General features: G+C 42.0%; 1 pseudogene; it reads right to left on the bottom strand.

Moving 5' to 3' along the window:
* The window catches only part of LOC127676347 (ubiquitin-conjugating enzyme E2 G1-like), a 1,073,095-nt pseudogene that overhangs the window by 366,491 nt on the left and 689,712 nt on the right, over positions 1-16,892 (bottom strand).

The following is a 16,892-nucleotide window of genomic DNA, read 5'->3' as shown; positions in this document are numbered from 1 at the left end:
CAACCAAATCCAAGAACACATCAAAACGATCATCCACCATGATCAAGTAGGCTTCATCCCAGGAATGCAGGGATGGTTCAATATAAGGAAATCCATCAAAGCTATCCACTACATAAACAAACTCAAAGAAAAAAACCATATGATCATCTCATTAGATGCAGAAAAAGCATTTGACAAAATCCAGCATCTTTTCATGCTAAAAATATTGGAAAGAACAGGAATTCAAGGCCCATACCTAAACATCGTTAAAGGAATATACAGCAAACCGGTAGCCAACATCAAACTAAATTGAGAGAAACTTGAAGCAATCCCACTAAAATCAGGGACTAGACAAGGCTGTCCTCTCTCTCCATATCTTTTCAATATAGTACTTGAAATTCTAGTTAGAGCAATTAGACAACATAAGGAGGTCAAGGGGATACAAATTGGAAAGAAAGAAGTCAAATTATCACTATTTGCAGATGACATGATAGTCTACTTAAGTGACTCAAAAACCTCCACCAGAGAACTCCTACAACTGATAAACAGCTTCAGCAAAGTGGCTGGTTATAAAATCAACTCAAGCAAATCAGTTGCCTTCCTATACTCAAAGGATAAGCAGGCTGAGAAAGAAGTTAGGGAAATGACACCCTTCAAAATAGCCACAAACTATATAAAGTATCTTGGTGTGACTCTAACCAAACAAGTGAAAGATCTATATGACAAGAACTTCAGGTCTCTGAAGAAGGAAATCGAAGAAGACCTCAGAAGATGGAAAAATCTGCCATCCTCGTGGATTGGCAGGATTAATATAGTTAAAATGGCCATCTTGCCAAAAGCGATCTACAGATTCAATGCAATCCCGACCAAAGTCCCAACTCAGTTCTTCACAGAGTTAGAAAAAGTAATTCTCAAATTCATCTGGAATAACAAAAAACCCAGGATAGCTAAAACTATTCTCAACAACAAAAGAAATTCTGGGGGAATCAGTATCCCTGACTTCAAGCAATACTACAGAACAATAGTGTTAAAAACTGCATGGTACTGGCACAGTGACAGACAAGTGAACCAATGGAATAGAATTGAAGACCCAGAAATGAATCCACACACCTATGGTCACTTGATCTTCGACAAAGGAGCCAAAAACATCCAGTGGAAAAAAAGATAGCCTTTTCAACAAATGGTGCTGGTTCAATTGGAGGTCAGCATGCAGAAGAATTCGAATTGATCCATTCTTATCTCCATGTACTAAACTTCACTCCAAGTGGATCAAGGGTATAAAACCAGACACACTGAAACTAATAGAAAAGAAACTGGGGAAGACACTTGAGGACATGGGCACAGGGGAAAAGTTCCTGAACAGATCACCAATAGCTTATGCTTTAAGATCAAGAATTGACAAATGGGACCTCATAAAATTACAAAGTTTCTGTAAGGCAAAGGACACTGTTAAAAGGACAAAATGGCAACCATCAAATTGGGAAAGGATATTCACCAACCCCACATCTGATAGAGGGCTAATATCCAATATATACAAAGAACTCAAGAAGTTCGACCCAAGGGAACCAAAAAACCCTATTAAAAATGGGGTACAGATCTAAACAAAGAATTTTCACCTGAAGAAATTCGGATGGCTGAGAGACACCTTAACCTGTGCTCAACATCATTAGTCTTTAGGGAAATGCAGATCAAAACAACCCTGAGATTTCACCTTACACCAGTCAGAATGGCTAAGGTCAAAAACTCAGGAGACAGCAGGTGTTGACGAGGATGTGGAGTAAGAGGAACACTCCTCCACTGCTGGTGGGGCTGTAAGATGGTACAACCACTTTGGAAATCAGTCTGGAGGTTCCTCAGAAAACTGGACATGAGACTTCTGGAGGACCCTGCTATACCTCTCCTGGGCATATACCCAAAGGATTCCTGGCATGCAATAAAGACACATGTTCCACTATGTTCATAGCAGCCTTATTTATAATAGCCAGAAGCTGGAAAGAACCCAGATTCCCCTCAAAGGAGGAATGGATACAGAAAATGTGGTATATTTACACAATGGAATACTACTCAGCAATTAGAAACAATGAATTCACAAAATTTTTAGGGAAATGGTTTGATATGGAAAATATCATCCTAAGTGAGGTAACCCAATCACAAAGGAATACACATGGACTGCAATCTCTGATAAGTGGATATTAATTAGCCCAGAAGCCCTGGATACCCAAGGCACAAATTGCATAACAAATGATGCCCACGAAGAAGTATGGAGAGGGTCCTGATCCTGGAAAGTATTGATCTAGCATTGGAAGGGAATATAAGGACAGAGAAAAAGGAGGGAGGTGATTGAAGAAGGGATGGAGAGAAGAAGGTTTATGGGACATATGGGAAGGGGGGATCCGGAAAAGGGGAAATCATTTGGAATGTAAACAACGAATATAGAAAATAAAATTTTTTTTTTTAAAAAAAAAAAAAAGAAGACTTGGGGAAAAGAGTGAGGAGCTCAGAAAGAACAGTAAGTCCATAAGAAGACCCTCAGTGTCAACTAACCTGAACATAGGGAGACTCTCAGAGACTGAGTCACCAACTAAAGAGCATGCACAGGATGGATTGAGTACAGAGGCTACTCAGTTTTCATGTGGTTCCCCCAACAAATGGAGCAAGAGAAGTCCCTTGCACTAATGCCTGTCTGTCCAAACAGTTCCCCTAACTTGGATGCCTTGTCTGACCTCAGTAAGAGAGATATGCCTAACCATGCAGAGACGTGAAATGCCGTGGATTGTGGGTACTCTAGTGGTGCCTGTGCTCCTTGGAGAGATAAAAGTAATTAAGGATAAAGGACTATGTAAAGTGGAATGGAGATATGGTAATGACTGGAATTTAAATGAAATAAATAAATGATAAAGGAGTGTGGAAAAGGAACAAATACATTTAAATAAAAAGAAAATATAGAAATCCACATATTATTTTTAAATTTTACCACAAATCAATATTTTAGGGTGTAAGGCAAGGAGAAAAGAATTTGGGCCAAAAAAATCACACAAATGACCTGTCGGTAAAACTTGCAGTGCTTATTTTCCACTCAAATGATATCTCAATTTTCTCTGACTATAATGTCAACACTCCAGTCTTCCGAGACTTATTATTGGGCTCCATGAAGACCTGTTTATGACTTTTGCCATGTCAAATTCTTACAATTTCCACATTCCTTCTAAAGAGAACTTATATTCTGTCCATCAGCAAAATAACTTGTCCTTTCCACTTTTGTTGTTGTTGCCGTTGTTGTTGTTGTTGTTGTTGTTGTTCTGACTTGCTACTCTACTGCTGTGATGGAATCCTTTGAGGGAAGCATCTCTTGTAATAAACAGTTGTTGTCAATATTTTTTTTTTCAGATCACAGTTCATCACTTTGGGAGCTTAGAGTAGAAACTGAAGTTAGAAACTGAAGGATAAAGCATGGACAAACATTGTCTCCTGGCTTGCTCTCATGCTTGGTCAGTGTCCCATGCTCAGGTATATCTCTCATCAAGCCCAGGCACACTTGCTTATGAATATTGTGACCCTCATTGGAGGGTCTTCCCGCTTCAATCTTCCACACTAACTCACACAGACATAGCAACCAGCAATTCTGATGAGCACACCCACAACTGAGGCTCCTTCAGATGACTGTAGCTCTGAAATATTGAAATGTTGGCAGCTTCACCTCTCTCCTGACTATGTCTACTTGTTGACTGACAAGATTATCTCTTCCTGCGCACCTCCTCTCCTAGATTTCAACATTAACCATCAATCTCTCTTGAACTTAACAAGAAGGTCAATAAAAGAGGACACACTCAGTCAACACTATGAAAATCTAGACAGAAAACTGTAACACAGAAATAAACATCCACACAAGACAAACTGAGAAACCTTACCCAGACCAATAATCACCACAAATGCAGCTGCCTAGACACCAGCATAGGAAGATAAGGAATACCAGCCAGGAAAATAAGTCACCATCCTCAGGTTCTCATTCCTCTCCATTCCCACAAACAACCTCTTTTGCATCGGACTCTTACATGTTTCAGTTTAGTTTAATTTCTCAGGACATGTTAGAGAGGGAGACAGAAGAAGAAGAAGAAGAAGAAGAAGAAGAAGAAGAAGAAGAAGAAGAAGAAGAAGAAGAAGAAGAAGAAGAAGAAGAAGAAGAAGAAGAAGAAGAGGAAGAGGAGAAGGAGGAAGAAGAGGAGGAGGAGGAGGAGGAAGAGGAGGAGGAGGAGGAGGAGGAGGAGGAGGAGGAGGAGGAGGAGGAGGAGGAGGAAAAGTATCAATCAGCATAAAGGTCTAGAAAATATTTCAAAAGAAATCATGAATGAAAATTTTTCCTTAACCAAAAAAGGTGCCCATTAATATACAAGAAACATCAAAAATACCAAACATTGGGAAAAATTCCCTTTGCCACATAATAATCAAAACACTAAAGATATTAAAGGAATATAAAAAACTACAGCAAAAAATAACAAAGTAAACAATAGAATGAGTAATGTATGAAATCATAACTATTAGATTCATATCTGTCTTCTATTTTTTTAAGAAATAAATTCATTACTTATACAATGTTCTCCCTACATGTAGTTCTAAAAGCCAGAAGAGGGCAGCAGATTCCATTACATATAGTTATGAGCCACCATGTTGTTGCTAAGAATTGAACTCATGGCCTGTGTAAGAATAGACAGAGCTCTTATCCTCTGAGCCATCTCTCCAGGCCTGAACCTGCCTTCATAATGTATATTATATAAAAAAAAATAGATTGGACACAGGTGATGCCTATTCACAGAAACCACCCAGGCTTCTACAAGAAAGCAACTAGTCCAGATGTTTTGGACAGATTTACAATCAGCCATGATACTGAAGTTATTCATAGGTCATGGACTGAACTATCAAGTAAGAAGCATCACTAGAAACCTCACATGAAGTCACGTTTGGCTGATGCTTCCGATCCAACCCCATAGAGGACCCACCACCTCAGGTCCCACTGCTCAGCCGCAAGTGCCTCCCCATTACGGGTAGATATCTTGTGTTCTCCATGTCTTGATTTCAGAGATTCCCTGAGGTTCCCTCACAGCACCCAACAGCAGAGCTCATAGCAGGACATAGAGAATCATTCAAGCTGCACAGTCACAGTGAACACACAGAAAGACACCCAGAAGATCTCACCTCTTTGTCTGACTGGCAAGTCTGCCTGGTCCCCTTGATTGGCCAGTGACTCTTAGCCCTCCTCAGGTTAAAGTGTGCTTCCTATCCAGGTGCACACCTTTTCAAGATCTCAGGAGTTGTTTGCACTCCATTAAAATTAGATTGAAATAAGATTCCAAGAGGTATCTTACCCCACCCAGACCTGTGGGAGGAAACAACATTCCAGCTCAGGCTGGTGAGCTGCCTGTTCCTCCCCTCTGTGAGCCAGGGCCCTGCACTTCCCAGGACCTGTGCCTGAGCTTTCCTCAAAGCACTTGTCTTCTTCCCAAAATCATGGTGAACAGCTTGCCTAGACCATTACTGAAGGTCCATTGGCCATATCAATCTGACCCAGGAATGGATGACCCAATGCATGACCTAAGCTATTAACATTAAAGGTGGATTTTTAATAACAAGCATTTTAGCCAGGCAGTGGTTGTGCAGGCCTGTAATCCCAGCACTTGAGAGGCAGAGTCAGGCTGATTTCTGAGTTTGAGGCCAGCCTGGTCTACGCAGTGATTTCCAGGAGAATCAGTGCTATACGGAGACACCCTGTCTCAAAAAAAAAAACAAAAACAAAAACAAAGAAGAGTTTTGTTTATGGATAAATGCTTGGCACAGGAAAACTGAAGCTCCCTTCAACAGATGATAGATATCAAACAACCCCAGGAGAAAAGTCTGAAACACAAGTGAATCACTGTTTAGCACTACTACTAATCAGCACAGTTTCATCAATGCCAAACTAAAGAAAGTAAAAGAAAGTAAAAAAAGATAAGCCTATCTTGAATCACAGATAAAATGTTTCTTTCTATGTATATGGAAAGGGTAGCTAATACAATGTCCCAATAAAGGCTGTCAGCCAAGAAAAATTAAAAAAATCAGGACTTTTGATTTCATGTTGCAGGATATTACAGCTGGTCTTCATTATATACCAGAATATTTAACAAATAAGTGCCTCCAAATGCCAGTTGTAAAGAAAAATAATCAAACAAATCACCTTTGTTTTGTAAAATAAATTAGTACAAATGCAAAAAACAAAAATGACCTTTCCATATGTAGGTTGCAAAAAGAATTTATAGACTAGATCAAAGGTGGATCAGAAGATCTCAAAAGATCAAGATTAAGAAAGGGTTTCTCACTTCAAAAAGTATAATTAAGAAGCATCCCCCACAGTAACCAGGGACAGCAATAAGGCGCCCAACCAGGTCTGAGATGGATGCACCAGGGGCGGGACCAGGGCTCAGAGTGATGTCAGGGGCAGGGACTTTGGTCCCTGGGTGACAGAGAAGGGAGGAAACATGGTGCCAGCTGGGGCCTGAGATGGATGGACAGGGTGCGGGGGCGGCGTGACATCAGTGGCGGGGCCAGGGGTTGCCAGGTGATGATGGACAGGAACACCAACATGGCTCCCGCAGGGGCTGAGGAAAGGATTTAGTGGTGACACACAGAAACACACACTGAGACAGTTTGAATCTGAGTGCATTTCACAGCTCTTAAGCAAGGGTTTTTATACATAAAGAAACTGCATGGCCCAAACCTAACCCCTCACAAACAAATTCAATTTTAACACATTTAATACATGTTTATTATTATTCTATTATTATTTTCCAAGAAATTATTTCATGTTAACAGATTTTCTATATATTTCTATAATTTAATCAGAAATATTTTCTGTGTAACCCTTCAATTTTACCAGAAAACATTTCTACTTACCACTCAATTAATTCAGAAATGTTTAATATGTCTACCATTTTATCTGTATTATTTTGCATGAAAATCTTCCATTTTAAAACATTTTTGTATATATTCAGATTTATCAGAAATATATTGAATCAAAATTTACAAATTTATTCTCTTTTTTTTCTCGTCTTTTTTTTTATTGATATATTTATTTACATTTCAAATGATTTCCCCTTTTCTGGACCTCCACTCCCCGAAAGTCCCATCAGTCCCCTTTCCTCCCCCTGTTTTCCCTCCTAACCCTTCCCACTTCCCTGTTCTGATTTTGCTCTATACTGCTTCACTGAGTCTTTCCAGAACAAGGGGCCACTCCTTCGTTCTTCTTGTACCTCATTTGATGTGTGGATTATGTTTTGGGTATTCCAGTTTTCTAGGTTAATAACCACTTATTAGTGAGTGCATACCATGATTCATCTTTTGAGTCTGGGTTACCTCACTTAGTATAATGTTCTCCAGCTCCATCCATTTGCCTAAGAATTTCATGAATTCATTGTTTCTAATGGCTGAATAGTACTCCATTGTGTATATATACCACATTTTTTGCATCCATTCTTCTGTTGAGGGATACCTGGGTTCTTTCCAACTTCTGGCAATTATAAATAGGGCTTCTATGAACATAGTAGAGCATGTATCCTTATTACATGGTGGGGAATCCTCTGGGTATATGCCCAGGAGTGGTATAGCAGGATCTTCTGGAAGTGAGGTGCCCAGTTTTCTGAGGAACCGCCAGACTGATTTCCAGAGTGGTTGTACCAATTTGCAACCCCACCAGCAGTGGAGGAGTGTTCCTCTTTCTCCACATCCTCGCCAACCCCTGCTGTCTCCTGAATTTTTAATCTTAGCCATTCTGACTGGTGTAAGGTGGAGGCTGGAGCGGCTGCAGCAGCAACAGCGGCAGCAGCAGCGGCTGATCCAGAGGAAGGGCCATCAGCAGTAGAACCAAGTTGACAGGGTCCAGGCAGACCCTACGCCCACGACCACTGGCCATCGCTGGCCAGCTGGGCTGCAAGCAGCGGAGGATTTACAGCGCCTTTCACCACACAGAAGCCACATCAGAACTCTGCCTCCCACCAGTCAGTTACGAGGCCTCCATATTGGTTCTCGGACACCAGAGAAATCAGACAGACTGAGGTACGCAAATACAACCCAAGACCAACATCGCGGGGGTCTAAGCCCGATGGGCGTTGGCCTGCACCCAGGCACTGAGCTGGTCGGGGGGCCACCGGTTTGCAAACCCGGCCAGGAGGTTGTTTGCCCGGGCCAGCGCGCGCCCCCACCATTTGCCTACAGGAAGCCAGAGAGTCCTAGCAGGCAAAACCAAACCGGCTAACAGGCATAGCCCGAGGCAGACATAGCAGGGGTCTCAGACAGTCAGGCCCTGGACTGCCCCCAGGCCCTGGGCTGCTCTGAGGGCCATCTGTGTGCCGACCCAGCCAGGAGGGTGTTAGCCCAGGCCCGCGCGCACTCCTGCGAGTGCTGCCGCCATTTTTTAAACTCAGAAAGCAAGTCATATCTTTCCAACATACAATGGTACAGAATAACCCTCACTCTTCCAGGAGACAGGAATGTACACTCCTTTTTCAATCATATGCCATGCCTGCCAGGAGACAAAGTAGGCTTTTCACAAGATTTACCATACTATTTTTTATCCCACATGCAATTTACACAGCTGTCCCTAACACTGTACAAACACCAGAGACAGCTTAACCTCTTTCCTGACTATGTCTCCTGGTAAATTGTTAAGATCATAGTTTCCTGCTTGCGACTTCTGCCAGCTTTCAACATTAGCAAGCATTCCCTCTTGAACATAACAACCAAACAGGTCAGTAAAAGGGATAACACTCAGGCAATATTCTCTGAAAATTCAGACAGCAAACAGTAATTCAGGAATAAAATTACCATCCTAACAAGACAAACCCAGAGACAATTATCTAGACCTATTATCACCACAAACCCAGTCACGTAGATCTCAGCACAGGAATATAACGAAGATAAGCCAGGAAAATATGTCAACAAGAATTCCTTGGTATCCTGTTACAGAAGGTCCTCAAAAATTAAAACATGCAAGAAATCTGACACAAAAGAGGTTGTTTTTTAGAAAGGACAGGAGTGAGAACCTGGGGAAGGGATAGAGGTACCGAAAAGGACCTGCAGACTGGAACACATATAGGGAGCAGAGAGAATGTGAGCAGAGTAGAGAAAGACTTTAGAGGGGGCATGTGTAGAGAACAGAAACGGGGAACAAAACCAGAGAGCAGTTGAAGCTAGTGTTCCATGTATATAAAGCACACCTGACAACAGCAGCAGTTGATGGAGGCAGGTAATGAGTTAAGCAGGTAATAAGTCCCTGAGAGCAGGCCATTGAAATTGCCTGCACGTTGACCACTACAGAGTCAAGGTTCTCATACTAAACAGGAAAGGAAGATAAAAAGGATAACTGTACTTATTGGTCAAAAAAAATATTTGGAGTCTAAAAGTTTTCTGGCACTAAATAACCAGGAACACTGCAACATTTCGAAAGCAAATGCTACAATTGACTGTAATAGAAGAAGAATATCAGCTCAAAGTTCAAGGAAGTAGTTTTAATGAAATCCTAAATGAATAATTTCTAAACTAAAACTTTGATTCCTATTAAGGTACAAGAAGCATCCAAGATACCAAATAGATTGGAACAAAAAAAGTCCCCTGGCCATACAATATTGAAAACACAATACATGTAAAAAAAATATGAAAACTGTAAAAACAAAGAAAACAAAACTAGTCACAGGTTAAAATAGAGCTATTAGATTCATACCTGCCATCTCAATGTGTAGTGTAAAACACAAAATGTTTTGGACACATGTTGCAGAATCCAAAAAAGCATGCATGATGTTTCTACAAGCAAACCAATGGTCCAAATGATTTGGGAAATTCAACCATGATAGTGAAGTTATTTAAGAAGTCACCATGTGATTTAGCAAGTAATAAGCGTCACTAGAAACTTCACACATAATCACATCTCACTGATGCTTCCCATCCAACCCCTGATAGGACCTACATACACCCCAGCACCCACTGTTCTACCACCTGTTCCTCCCCATTGTTGGCAGATGTATGCTTACCATGTCTCAATTTCAGAGCTTCCCTGAGGTCACCTCACAGCACAGCACGGAACAGCAGATTTCAGAGCAGGAAACATCTAACTATCCTGGCATGCACAGCCACAGGGAACTTGCAGGGAAGATTCTGGCTCTTTCTTTTAAAGACAGGTCTGCCGAGAGTTCTGGATAGGCCAGTAACCCTTACCAATCCTCAAAGTTAAATTGTGCTTCTAGTCCAGGGCCAAAATTTTTTCCAAATCTTAGGAGTGGTTTGCACTCCCTTAACATTTGTGCTTGCATTGCAAGAGGAATTGCACACCGCCCTGGCCTAGGGAAAATCCCACTCTTCAGCTCAGACTACTCAGCTCCCGGCTCCTCCCCTTGTTAGCAATGGCCCTGCACTTAACAGGACCTAAATTCAGACCTTGCCTGAGTTTTCCTCACAGCACTTGCCTTTCTCTTCCTGTAATCGAATAGCTTGCATACCCCATTCCTCGGGTGCAGTGGTGGTATCAATCTGTCCCGCAAGGGGAAGGGTGCCCAGGCTATTAACTTTCAAGAGTTACTTAAGGAAACAAGAGTTTTGTTTTCTGGCTTCATGCTGGGCTCAGGGAAATTGCAGCTCCTTTTCAACAGAGGATACGTTGGTGATATTGAAGTTTTCATTGTCACAGTAATTATTGGAAGAAGAGGGCTACTGTCTCTGAGACATTATATCTTCTTTCTACATACACAGAAAAAGTTCACTCTCTCTATGAGATATGTTGATCTAGAGAACCTGTGCTAACACAACTGTGGGTTTTCCCCTCACATTGCCATTGAGAAAGAAGTGCTGACAAAGTGCTCCACAGCGTTTGCCATCTATTTCCTGGTATTCTCCCAGGATTGTTTCATACCTATCATCTTGTGGAAGGGAATTGTATGAAGCTGCAAAGCAAAACATGTGTTTCATAAAGTCCCTCTCAAATGTTAAAAGCCTGGGCATCCTTCCACTGACAGGCCAGCTTAAATTCTCCACTGCAAGTCAAGTAACAGGTTATCTAACTTGATTTCAGGAAGAAGAAGGGGAAGTGCTGTGAGGAATTCTTAAGAAAGCTATGAAGTCAGGTCATGATGAGTGCAGGATCACTGCCCACAAAGGGGCGGGAGAAAGCAGCTGAACAGCCCCAGTTGCAATAGTGTGTCCTCCTCCAGTGCAGGGTGAGAGTGCAGATAGATGAGGTTCTCGGAGGACAGGCACAAATTCTATGGGAGGGCAAACCTGACCTGGGATATATGAGAGGTCCGGGACAGGACTGGAAGCACACTCTAGCCTTGAGGAAGGGTTTTGTTAATGTTGAGGCATTTTAAATCCATGCCGCATCCCATTTTGTGAGGAGAATTGACAGATGTGAAGGATTTAGTACATCTACATGCACCCAATTGTCTTTTTGGAAATGTCATTTTCTAGGAAGCAGCATAATCAAAGCATCTGGCTCACATTATATCTTCCAGAATTTTTCAATCAAGGACCTCATTCAGAGGTCCTACACACCAAGGGCAGACTCTGAGAAAAATTAAATACATGCCTATATCAGTAGTTTTACCAATCCCTTCCATACATTCATTATAAGAGCATGTTCATATATCTACATGCTTCTTTGTTTTATTCTATTCTTTTAATTGTTTAATCTTTATTATTTAAAATTATGTAGTTATTGCCCTCCTCATTTGCCCCCTGAGTCTTCCACTTCCAATACCTCCTCTCCCATCTCCAAGAAGATATCCACACCTCATAACTCTCAGGCCTTCCCAATTCCTGTGTCCTACCAATTGTCAGGAGGGCAATGTGTCTTCTTCCACTGAGACCAAACCAGGCAGTCCTATACCATATATGTGAGGGCCTCATGTCAGCTGGTTTATGCTGCCTGGTTAGTGGCATAGTGTCTGAGAGATCTTGGTTGTCTGGGGTAGTTGAGATTGTTGGTCTTCCTATGGGTCACCTTATTCTTCAGCCTATTCCAGCTACTCAATAATTCAACCACTGGGTTCCACAGCTTCTACACATTGTTGGATATAATATTTTGTACTTGTGAGCAGAAAAAGAAATTTTCTGCCCTCAGACTACTGGCCAATATATTGAAGAACAGGTGAAAAACAGGCAGTACACTGTCATATATGAGCTCCTACTGAGAATAAGAAATTGTGTTCTGATTTCAACTTTGTGGATTCTTCAGTTAATTTGTTTGTTTGATTTGATACATGGTTTCTATTTGTAGCTATGTCTGTTATGGAACTCACTTCCTATACAAGGTCATAGATTCAACTGCCTTATCAAATTTTATTAGAAGTTACCAGGGGAGAAATATCCACAAAGGCAAATTGATGAATACATTTATAATAAGGATTTGTTTGTTTTATTTCTTTGAGAGTAAACAAAGCAAGTGAATAGATGAAGGTTTTATGGAGAATGTACCCAAGATTGTCAGATATGGTACTTTTAGTCATCACTAGAGGAGCCAGTAAGAGTGATTCCAAAACTAGATACATGCAGGGTAATCCAATAATTGATAGATACGTTCCAACATTTGACAGAATTCCTGAAGAATTTATTCAGAAATATGATTTCTCCCTGACCTTTTGGATAGAATTTTTCTCTGGTCTTATTAAAATGATGTAGATCTTGGGCACAAAGATGCACCCAAGCATCCCTGCACTGGACGCTAAGATGGAAAAGATCTCCACAGCAACCATGACCTTGCCCTTGGTGCTATGGTAGACAGGGAGGGCGGTGACCCAGACACTGCAGAACACTAGCATGCTGAAGGTTAAGAACTTGGCTTCATTGAATGTGTCAGGCAGATTCTTTGCCATAAAAACCACAGTGAAGCTTCCAAGGGCCAGACAGGCCAAGTATCCCAGGACACAGTAGAATGCAGTCACTGAGCCCTTGTTGCAGACAGTGATGATATGGCCATGCTCAGAGTATTCATCAATATCAACAAAGGGAGGAGAAACAGCTAGCCATATTGCATACAGAATACATTGAAACAGGGAACATACGGGAATAATGTAGTTGGATGTCCCAGATACGAGGAAGTTTCTCAGCCTTCTTCCTGGGTCTGTAACTTTGAAAGCCAGAACCACAGTGATTGTTTTGGCCAGAACTGTGGAAACAGCCACCGTGAATACAATTCTAAATGTGATTTGCTGCAAGATACAGGTTGTTCTGTTAGGATGGCCAATGAAGAAAACGGAGCACAGAAAAGAGAACATGAGGGAAATGAGTAAAATGGAGCTGAGGATTCTGTTATTGGCCTTCACAATACGAGTGTCATGGTGCTTGACAAAGACACAGAGTACCATAGCTGTGAATGCAGAGAAACAGAAGGCTATTAATGCAAGAGCCATACACAAGTGGTCTTCATAGCTTGGAAACATCACACTTTTGTGAATGCATTTGTTGTGTTCTGTGTTGGCATACTGGTATTTTGTCCTAACACAGTGTCCCACTGTGCCATCACAGTGCCCCACTGTCCAATCACAGTGCCCCACTGTCACATCACAATGTCGTCCTCTCTGATCATAGTGCCCCACTATCCCATTACAATGCCCCACTGTCCCATCACAGTGCCCCACTGTCCCATCACAGTGCCCTACTGTCCCATCACAGAGCCCCACTATCCTATCACAGTGCCCCACTATCCCATCACAATTCCCCACTGTCCCATCACAGTGCCCCACTGTCCCATCACAATTCCCCACTGTCCCATCACAATGACACATTGTTACATCACAATGCCCCATTGTCCCATCACAATGCCCCACTCTTCCATCACAATTCCCCATTGTCCAATCACAATGCCCCACTCTCCCATCACAATACCCCATTGTACCATCACAATGCCCCATTGTCCAATCACAGTGCCCCACTGTCCCATCACAATGGCTCATTGTCCCATCACAGTGCCCCACTGTCCCATCACAGTACCCCATTGTCCCATCACAATGCCCCATTTTCCCAACACGGTGCCCCACTGTCCCATCACAATTCCCCACTGTCCCATCACAATGAAACATTGTCACATCACAATGCCCCATTGTCCCATCACAATGCCCCACTCTCCCATCACAATGCCCCACTCTCCCATCACAATGTCCCACTCTCTGATCATAGTGCCCCACTATCCCATCACAGTGCCTCACTGTCCATTCACAATGCCTCACTGTCCCATCACAATGACACATTGTCACATCACAATATCCCATTGTCCCATCACAATGCCCCTCTCTCCCATCAAAATGCCCCACTCTCCCATCACAGTGCACCACTGTTCCATCACAATTCCCCACTGTCCCATCACAATGCTTTTATTAGTCAGGGTTCTTCTGAGTCACAGAACATACGGGTAGTCTCTATATATTTAGGGAGTTTCTCAAGGACTCACAGTCTGCAGTCCAACTCCCCAACCATGGTCAGCAGTAGCTCTAAATGCATGTCCAAGGATCTAGCAGTTCCTCCATCCCATGAGGCTAGCAGGCAGAAAAGACTGTCTGCATCCTTCCAATATCCTTATGTAGGTCTCCAGGAGAGGGTGCAGCCCAGATTTTTTAAGGCTGTCAGTCTCTAGCAGGGGGCGTGGCCCAGATTAAAGGCTGTCAGTCTCCAGCAGAGACTACTAAAGCAATGTGCTAATGTGACTTTAATCCCAGATGATCTTGAACTTGGAGATCTCCTTGTCTTAATCTTCTGGAATTCACAGACACTATGCTTCAAAATCTCATCGCCAAGTTCCAGGTCAGAAACTTGTATCCTTGAGCCTCCAGATTATGATCACAGGTGAACTAATTCTAGATTAATTTTGAGATTGTAATTAGGATTCTTAACAATTAGGGCAAAAAAAAATGTCTTTTCCATGAGAATATAAAATTTATAACTATACAGCCAGGCCATGTAGGGCTTCACAGCTATGATCTTCCCATGTAAGGAAGGACTCTACAGACGAGGCTAGACATCACTTTCCATGCTCAGGCTTGGTGGTCATTATCTCTCTCCACAAAACACTTATCTCCTGGATATTAGGAGCTGTGATCTGCATAGAGTAATGGGGTGTTGATAGATTTGAGACATTTAGACCACACTTGGAGGCAGTCGGGTGGGGTATACTGTGGTTAATTCAGTTATAGAACAGGTTGGAAGTGTCTGAGGGACAGTTGAGAGCTGTTTAGGAAATGGAGGATTTGCATATTTGTTGAGAAATTTGGATACACAACTTTTGGGGACTGTCTGGTGACATGGGTCTCTCACAGACTGACTTACAGAGCAGGGAATACAGAGAATACACTCTACCCTTTGTTTTCATCTCTAGGTCAGAGTGTCAGATCTGAGTAATCTTGTTTTCTTGATCCCTGTCCACAGGCATCATCTCTAAGCAAGACCATCCTGAGAATGTCCCTCCTGTCCTGAATCTCCACATGCTGAAGTTGTCCCTGGAACTGCCTTCTAACAAGTTCATGCAGCCAAAGCCTAGGAAGAAAGTGGACATCTCAAGTCTTCTGCTGCCAACTTGATGGGCTCGCTCTTCTCTCCATTCTGTCCCAGTTCTCCGCAGTTAACATATTTGGAAATAAAGCACAGCACTTTCCCATTGTTCTGACACTGACAAATCTCAGTGGCTGAGACCTCTGGCTTTTGAAAGGGAGGTGATCAACATTTGTGTCCCAGGAGAGCCTCCCAGGATGGGCGCCTCAGCTTCTGTTCAGTAGAGGGAGACCATTTACAGGAAGGCAAAGCCTGCTCCCCATGACATAAACAACCTCTTGTCGAACATTCTAGTGTATCCTGGAGAGCTCTGGGTAACCTCTGTGATGTCACAACACCCACTGTTCTCAGGGCTTTCAATTAGTCCCTAGAGAGTTCATCCATATTTATGTTTGCAAGATGAAGGAGTCTACTCAAGCATGAGAATGGGGAGCTTAGAAAAATGAGAGAGAGGCCAAAAGAAACAGGAGATAACAGTAATGTATTTCCCTTTAACTTTACAAAATGATTTAGAGATCTGCTTAACTCTGTTAAGGACAAAGGATAAGCAAGCCATGGGTACTCTTTCCAGAAATTACAACTTGTACAACACCTGGACATAATTTTGTTCTGTGTCAGGATGATCTTGAAATCAGTAATCTGACTACCATTCCAAAAAAAAAAAAACAAAACCTAAATCTCTTTATATCCTTTTTTACTATGATTCAGAGAAGTTGGCACACAGTTTAACTGCTTTAGTTACGTTAGTTTCGTGAATGTTCTTATATAATCATATTACATCCTTATATTTTCATAGTTGAGAAATTATCTATTCTACACATCATATTTTTAAAGGATTTTCTATACCCTAAATAGTCGACCAGAAATTCCCAGACTTTATTATTTGCTGAGAAATTAGCCATGCCTTGCTTCTGGACTCCAGCGAGCTCTGATTATCAGGGAGTCCTTAACATTATCAAGAAGGACATTCTTCAAAGGAAGAGTATAAAATATGTACATTATTATATAAAGAAGTTTTACTCCGCATCAACTATCAACACTCGTGAAGTCCCATGCCTGCTGGTTCTATCCTGGTGGCAGAAACCATGTCATTCTGTCCCTAACAAGGCCATGCCAGTCAAACCCCTAGAGCCGTCCTTGTAAGTACAGTTGTCAGCTAGAAGATATACTTCCTCACTATTCTCTGAGACCTTCCTTAGCAAAAGGGCTTCTTTAACTGGCCCTCTAATTTTCCAGGCTTGGACAGAAAACCTGTGGTCTTGACTGTAGACCCATAAATTGTGGCTACACTGGAGCTTCCTCCCGACATTCTTTAGATAAAGATGCTTTTCTTGTTTTCAAGAAGAATTCATTATAATAGCCCA

This window comes from Apodemus sylvaticus, chromosome 1, assembly GCF_947179515.1.
Source record: "Apodemus sylvaticus chromosome 1, mApoSyl1.1, whole genome shotgun sequence".
Classification (NCBI taxonomy): domain Eukaryota; kingdom Metazoa; phylum Chordata; class Mammalia; order Rodentia; family Muridae; genus Apodemus; species Apodemus sylvaticus.
This window is presented reverse-complemented; position numbering and strand designations above follow the sequence as displayed.